We start from the raw sequence: 7,816 nt of genomic DNA on the forward strand, positions 1-7,816 counted from the left end.
GGAGGTTGCTGTGAGCGTGATGCCATGGCACTCTACCCAGGGGGATAGCTTGAGGCTCCGTCTCAAAAAAATAAATAAATAAATAAATAAATAAATAGTGACCCAGTAAACACTCATGTGTGAGTATCTTTTGGTTAATGTTTTAAGTATTTCTGCAAAATATATTCCGAGGATTGAAATTGCTGAGTCATAGAGTAATTATATTTTGAATATTATAAGATACTGTAAAGCTGCCCTTCCCAGAGGTTGTATATAATGCAGTCAGTCTTCGCATAATGCCATCAATAGGTTCTTGGAAAGTGGGACTTTATGCAAAAGGATGTATAATAAAACCAATTTTATCATAGGCTAATTGATATAAACAAGAGTTAAGTTGATATAACAAGAGTTAAATTCCTATGACATATTTTTGGTAACAAAAACATCATCAAACTTAAAGACCCAGAACTCTATAACATTGGAACGGGTATAAGCTATACATACATTTAAGAAAGATAAAAACAAGGTAATGATTAACCCAGCTTTTGGTGAATCAGTGAGTGATGGATGGTCCTGGTGGTAGTGGGTTAAGTCAAGAAATAGATGTTTGCAAAGCAAAAAGTACCTCCTACCACCGTATTAAATATGTTGTGCTTGCTGAGTGCTTGCATACTGCATCATTTATTATTGTGTATTTGTATGATTATCACAAAGTTTATGAATTTTTATTTGACAATCATTGGTATTCTCTCATTCATTCATCTTCCAACTCACTTCAGGATCTCAGATAGTAGGAACCTTTCCTAGTAGCTCTGGGTATAAGGGATCCCTGGATGGCCAAGATGCCATCTTATCCCAGGGCATACTCACTACACCTACGTCACTCAGACTGGGACCACTTAGACACACCAGTTCTCCTAACACGTACATCTTTGAGATGTGTGAGGAAACCTGAGCACCTATAGCATACCCATGCAGATGTGGGGGGAACTCGCAAACACCACCCAGAAAGTGGGACCAGCTGGGAATTGATTTTTTTTTTCTTTCATTGAAGTTACAACAAAACATTTTTTCTTTTTTTTGAGACAAAGCCTCAAGCTATCCCCCTGGGTGGAGTGCTGTGGCATCACAGCTCACAGCAACCTCCAACTCCTGGGCTCAAGCGAGTCTTCTGCCTCAGCCTCCCAAGTAGCTGGGACCCCAGGTGCCTGCCACAACGCCTGGCTATTTTTTTGGTTGTAGCCATCATTGTTGTTTGGTGGGCCAGGGTTGGATTCGAACTCTCTACCTTAGGTGTATGTGGCTGGCCACAACACCCAGCTATTTTTTTTGTGGCAGCTATTTAGCTGGCCTGGGCTGGGTTTGAACCTGCCACCCTCCGTGTATGTCGCTGGTGCCCTAACCACTGTGCTACAGCTGCCAAGCCAGAACCGATACATTTTTTTTGAAACTAAAAGCTTAGAAAACCTTGTATCACATTGGGCTGATGGCTCTTTTATGATGTTTTAATGAGAACATAGTTATGCTCCTTAAACAAGACATTCTGAGCATATACAAATAGAATTTAGATAAAGTATCTCTTCAACAATTTTGGGCATATTTTCTTTAGCATCACTCTGGAAAGAATTATGTCCTAAATAAATGATTTATAAACTTTCCTGTAATGTTTGATCCCTCTTGAAACAATTAAAACTAAAAATGAGGATAGGCACCTATATCTGAGTGGTTAGGGCACTGGCCTCATGCTTTCGGGCTGGTGGGTTCGAACCTGGCCTGGGCCTGCGTAAACTAGCTGGGTGTTGTGGCGGATGCCTGTAGTTCCAGCTACTAGGGAGGCTGAGGCAAGAGAATCACTCGAGCCCAAGAGTTTGAGGTTGCTATGAGCTATGATGCCATGGTATTCTACCAAGGGTGACAAACTGAGATTCTGTCTCAATTAAACAAAAAAAAAACTAAACTAAAAATGAAAATGTTCATTTTGACCAAGTAAGGTTTACCCCAAGATTGCAAGGGTAATTAAGCAATGGAAAATATGTTAAGTACAGTTGACCCTTGAACAGTATTTGTTTGAATTGCACTAATCCACTTAGAAGTGGATTTTCATTCACCCCTGCCACCCCGAGACAGCAAGACCAATTTCTCCTCTCCTCTCCTCTCCTCCTCAGCCACCTATTCAGCACGAAGATGAGGATGAAGACATTTATGATGATCCACTCCACTTAATGAATAGTAAATATATTTTCTCTTATGATTTTCTTAATATTTTCTCTAGCTTACTTCATTGTAAAAATACTGTATGCAATACATATAACATACAAAATGGTGTTACTCGACTGCTTATCTTATCGGTAACGCTTCCAGTCAACAGTAAGCTGTCATTTTTTGGGGAGTCAGAAGTTACATGCAGATTTTCTACACTGGAGGGGTCAGTACCTATAACCCGCATATTGTTCAAGGGTCAACTGTAATTACCACATTAACAGAATAAAATAGAGAAAGCGTATATTAGTCATAGTTGATGCAGAAACTAATTTTAACACCTACTTAAGTTTAAAAAAGGCTTAGAAATTAAGCTTAGAAAGTTCCCTTCTTAACTTGAAAATCTATTATCAACTAAAATCTTACAAATCCCATTTAATGATCGATTAGTACAGAAGCATTTGCTTTAAGAGTAGAAAGTTTAGTGTTTCTGCTTTTATTCATCATTGTACTGGAAGTCTTAGGCAGTACTTGTAAGGCAAGAAAATGCATATGTAAGGATTAAAAGGGAAGAAATAAAATTTGAAATAACACAACCAGCTTAAGGCCAATATACTAGTGTGATGACCACATTTGAAAAAGACCAAAAGAGGCTGGGCATGGTGGCTTACACCAGTAATCCTAGTACTCTGGGAGGCCAAGGCGGGTGGATTGCTTGAGCTCACAGGTTTGAGACCAGCCTGAGCAAAAGCAAGACACCCATCTCTACTAAAAATAAAAAAACTGAGGCAAGAGGCTCACTTGAGACCAAGAATTGGAGATTGCTATGAGCTATGACGCCATGACATTCTACCCAGGGCGACAGCTTGAGACTCTGTTTTAAAAAAAAAAAAAGACCATGGCTCTGCGTCCATCACTCAGAGGTTAGGGCACCAATCATGTGCACCAGGGCTGGTAGGTTCAAACTGGCCTGGGCCTGCTAAACAACAACAACAACAAAAATAACCAGTCATCACGATGGGTGCCTGTAGTCCCAGCTACTAGGGACGCTGAGGCAAGAGAAATGCTTGAGCCCAAGAGTTGGAGGTTGCTGTGAGCTATGATGTAATGGAACTCTACAGAGTGTAACAAAGTGAAGCTCTGTCTCAAAAAAAAAAAAAAAAGACCAAAAGAAACTAATAAGGTAGTTATTTTGATCTAATTTTTTTTTTTTTTGAGACAGAGCCTCAAGCTCTCCCCCTGGGTAGAGTGCCATGGCTTCACTGCTCACAGCAACCTCCAACTCCTGGGTTCAAGCGAGTCTCCTGCCTCCGCCTCCCAAGTAGCTGAGACCACAGGCGCCCGCCACAACGCCTGGCTATTTTTTGGTTGCAGCCATTATTGTTGTTTGGCGGGTCCAGGCTGGATTCGAACCTGCCACCTTAGGTGTATGTGGCTGGCACCTTAGCCGCTTGAGCCACAGGCGCCGAACTGATCTAATTGTTTTTAAGGCAAGGTTTGCCCGTGTTGCCCAGACTGGAGTGCAGTGGCTATTCATAGGCCTGATTATAATGCACTGTTACCTTTGGTTCCCAGCCTCAAGCATCTTCCTGCCTTAGCCTCCCAAGTAGCTGAGACTATAGCCATGTGTCACCACTGTCGGTTTTGATCTAATTTTTAATTTACCATGTTTCCCCGAAAATAAGACCTACCCAAAAAATAAGCCTAGCAGGATTTCTATGCATTTGTTAAATATAAGCCCTACCCCAGTAATAAGACCTAGTGATGCGGTATGGCTATGCCCACGTATGATACGCTGCATAGCCTCGCCATGCATTTTGGCAGGGAGAGGAAGACATCCCTGAAAGTAAGCCCTAGAATGTCTTCTTGAGAAAAAATAAATATAAGACAGTGTCTTATTTTCAGGGAAACGTGGTAAATCAAAAATTAGGTATTTAGCAGTAATTGGTTGACTTACAGTTATTTCTCAGTTGATTCAGAGAGAATTTATCCAAATTGCCTCTAGATATTCATTCATTCATTCTGCTGCCTGCTTTGTTAAAATTAGGCCCTGCATGGGGTATTGGGGCTACAAGGATGGCTTTATAGGTAAATGAATTAGTTATTTTCTGCCCTTCTGGAGATCAATTGATAGCCGTTGTGATAAAAATTGTGTAAATACTGTTTCAGTGGTGTAATAAATGATGCTTCATTGGTTATATTACGTTATGTGCTATAAAAGGAATGTTTATCAAATATATTATGGGAGAATAGTGAAGTAATTGGGCCTGTTTGGGGACTTTTTTGTTCCATCAGTCAGTCTATTAATGCACCAATGTCTGCCCTTGTGTTAGGATTAATTATAGAAGCTTTGTCATTTGTTTCAGTATCTGTTAGGCTAGGGTTCCCACTCTCTCCTTCAGCTTTTCCTTTTCTGGGTTTTTCTAGCTGCTATTTTCTGATATTTTTATATAAACTTAGGCATCTCTGTTTTCTTAGCTTCAGAAAAAGACTTTTGATATTTTTATTGGGATTTTGTTAAATTCATAAATTAACAAATTAACATAGGGATAATGTTTTCATGACACCAAATGAGACATTTTAATTAAAATCTGAGGGATTAGTGTAAAAATATCAGAGGTATTTAATTTGTTGCTCACATTTCATTGTGATTTGAGTGTTTGTAATATTTCTATTTTTATGTAACTTTCTAATTTTGGGGATTAGGTCCTGATACACACAGATCATAGAAATTGAATATATATGTGCTTAATATTCCATCGTCAGGGCATATACATATATAAAATATGTCAGAACACAGGCCATTTAAAAAATAAATTTGTACACTCTTTTACCTATGCCCACACCTTTGTTTTATTTGTAATTCTAGAATTAAATATAATAGATGTTCACTACCTGTTCTTGTGCTGAACTTGCCTCAGTTATTTCTTATTGGATGAAACTCAGGGAAGTACACCCCTCAAGAAGAGTTCTTGACAAGCACTGTTTTTCAGTAGTCTGGAGACTTGAAGGATTGCTTTGCCAGATGTAAAACCTTTGGCTTGCACTTATTTTCCTTGACTTTCTTGAAACACTTCTTACTGGTTGCCTTGTTATTTGTGGTATTCTTGAAGTTTGATACCACCCTGTTTTCTTATGAGTAGTTTGATCTTCTTACCTGGATGGTGGTGATTGTCTTTAAAATCTAGTTTTGCTAGCATATGTCTCAGTGTTTATTGTTCTGAGTCTTTTTTCCCAGGTACATGAAGAGCCTTTCTTTTTCCCCCCCCAGAAAGTTTTCTTGGATTATAGTTATAAATATTAGTTCTTTATTTTTCTTTTTCAGAGATTCCCCATTGTATGTATATTGGCCTTCTATGCCTTCTTTTGATTTTAACCACTTTTTCCTCTGACCCTTTCTACTTTTTCTTATTTTCATTCTCTTGGTTGTCTTCCTGTTTTTCTTCAGTGACTCTTACTGGATTTCATTCTCCATGGATACGTTGGTAATTTACTTTTCATTTGTAGAGTGGTTTTCAGTGTCTTTCCTGAGTTTGATCAATTATTGTTGCCCCTTTCCTCCTCTTCCTAATTTTTTTTTTCCTTTGAGACAGAGTCTCTCTTTGTCACCCTGCATAGAGTATGGTGGCATCATAGCTCATAGCAACCTCAAACTCTTGGGCTCAAGCGGTCCTTTGGCTTTCGCCTTCAGTGTAGCTGAGACTATAGGTGCCAGCCACAACATTTGGCTATTTTTAGAGACAAAGTCTTGCTCTTGTTAAGACTGGTTTCTAAGTCCTGAGCTGGGATGATCCACCTGCCATGGCCTCCCAAAGTGCAAGGATTACAGGTTCTAATTTTTTTTCTCCTGTCTTCCTCTCCCTTTTTTCTTCTCTTCTTTCTGTTCTTAGTTTTATTGCATCTCCAAACAGATTTTTCCTCCAATTTTGCTTGTGTTTTGGGGGCACAATTTTCGTTAGCCTCAGTGTTTATTTGCATTTTATGTTTTTACAGTAGCCTTGTATGGAGAATATAAAACTCTTCACAGCCTTCTTTTGGCAAATCTCTTGGGTAGTTGTTTGTGTTTCTTAAGTTACCTCAAAATAAAGTTTAGTGTTGATAGTTGTTTGGTGTTCTAAGCATATTATTGAAGCCAGAATTTTACTAATATTCTTGCCTCTAATTAATTGGAGTTCTTTATTGAAGTTATTAATATCATGTGAACAACAAACCATTGGAGGTAGTTGAGTCCTGGAATTTAAACTAGCAACATAGTGAATAGAGTTATTATGTTGCATGGTAAATAAATGGTAAGGAGGTATCCCTATTTGCCAAGTTTTAAGAAATTTACTTAAATAATCTCACCTTATCAAAGTAATGCTATGAAGTAGGTGAGCACAAAGACCTGTATTTATATTATCATCAGAAAACCGATCTCAGAGACATAAGTAATTTGTCCAAGAACGCAAAAGCTAGGTAGTGTGCAGGAGCTTGAATCTGAACCCCAGATGTGTTTTACTTATTTCTCTGGACTCTGTGTCATTAGATTGTTTAGGGAATAGTTTTTTTCTTTTTCTTTTTTCCCCCTCAGTGGTTACTTTCTATGTTATTTTTCCTTGGCTTATAAAAAGGGTATATGAAGCATTTGTAACTTCCTGTGGGACCAGGTTTTAGGTCAGACAAGCTGAGTGTGTCTTTTGAATTAAGAATGTGTTCTCTTCTGCCAATGTCTCTTTCTCACAGCTGTCTGAGGATAAGTCAATTGGAGAAGCGCTTTGTTTAATCAATGCACAGTCCCTAGGAGGGTTGATGTTGGTATATGATCAGTTATAATTTTTTTTTTTTTTTTGTAGAGACAGAGTCTCACTTTAATGCCCTCAGTAGAGTGCTTGTGCCATCACAGCAACTCAACTCAACTCACAGCTCACAGCAACTTCCAACTCCTGGGCTCAGGTGATTCTTTTGCCTCAGCCTCCCGAGTAAGCTGGGACTACAGGAGCCCACCACAACACCTGGCTATTTTTTTGTTGTAGTTTGGCTGGGGCCAGGTTTGAACCTGCCACCTTAGGTATATGGGACTGGCACCCTACCCACTGAGCCACAGGCACTGCCCGATCAGTTATTATATTAACCATGTGGTATGGATTGTAAAGGATACTTTGGCCAGTATAGCTTCAGACATCTCAGCTAATGGAGAAATCTGTAATTAATGTGTCAACAGTGGTTGAAAATCACTGTTCTAATCTGTGATTTCCTTCTGTAGAGTGGGAATAATATTATTAATCCAGAGTAAATTCTCTTTAAATTATGAGCTAATCCATATAAAGTATTTAGCACAGTGCCTGGAAAGTAGTATGACTGTTGGTTAGTTATTCTGCAAATATTACTTATATCCAATAAAGAGAGTATGAAAGTGAAGGGCAGAAGAATTTAGGGTCTTGACAAGTTTCTTTGGTTTTTGTTTGGGAGGGGATGATTAAGTGTATTTTGTGTTCGAAAACATTATATCTTAGGAGCTGGGCTGGTTTTCAAAGACCAGCCAAGATGTGTTCCTCAACTGTCAAAAGTTAGTTAATTCCCCTCTCTGGGTACTTGAACTTGGTCTTATCAAGTACTTTTTTTTGACTTTTTTTGTCTTCTTTCATTGTTTTTTTTTTTT

This window comes from Otolemur garnettii, unplaced genomic scaffold, assembly GCF_000181295.1.
Source record: "Otolemur garnettii isolate 467f Iridium unplaced genomic scaffold, OtoGar3 scaffold00018, whole genome shotgun sequence".
Classification (NCBI taxonomy): domain Eukaryota; kingdom Metazoa; phylum Chordata; class Mammalia; order Primates; family Galagidae; genus Otolemur; species Otolemur garnettii.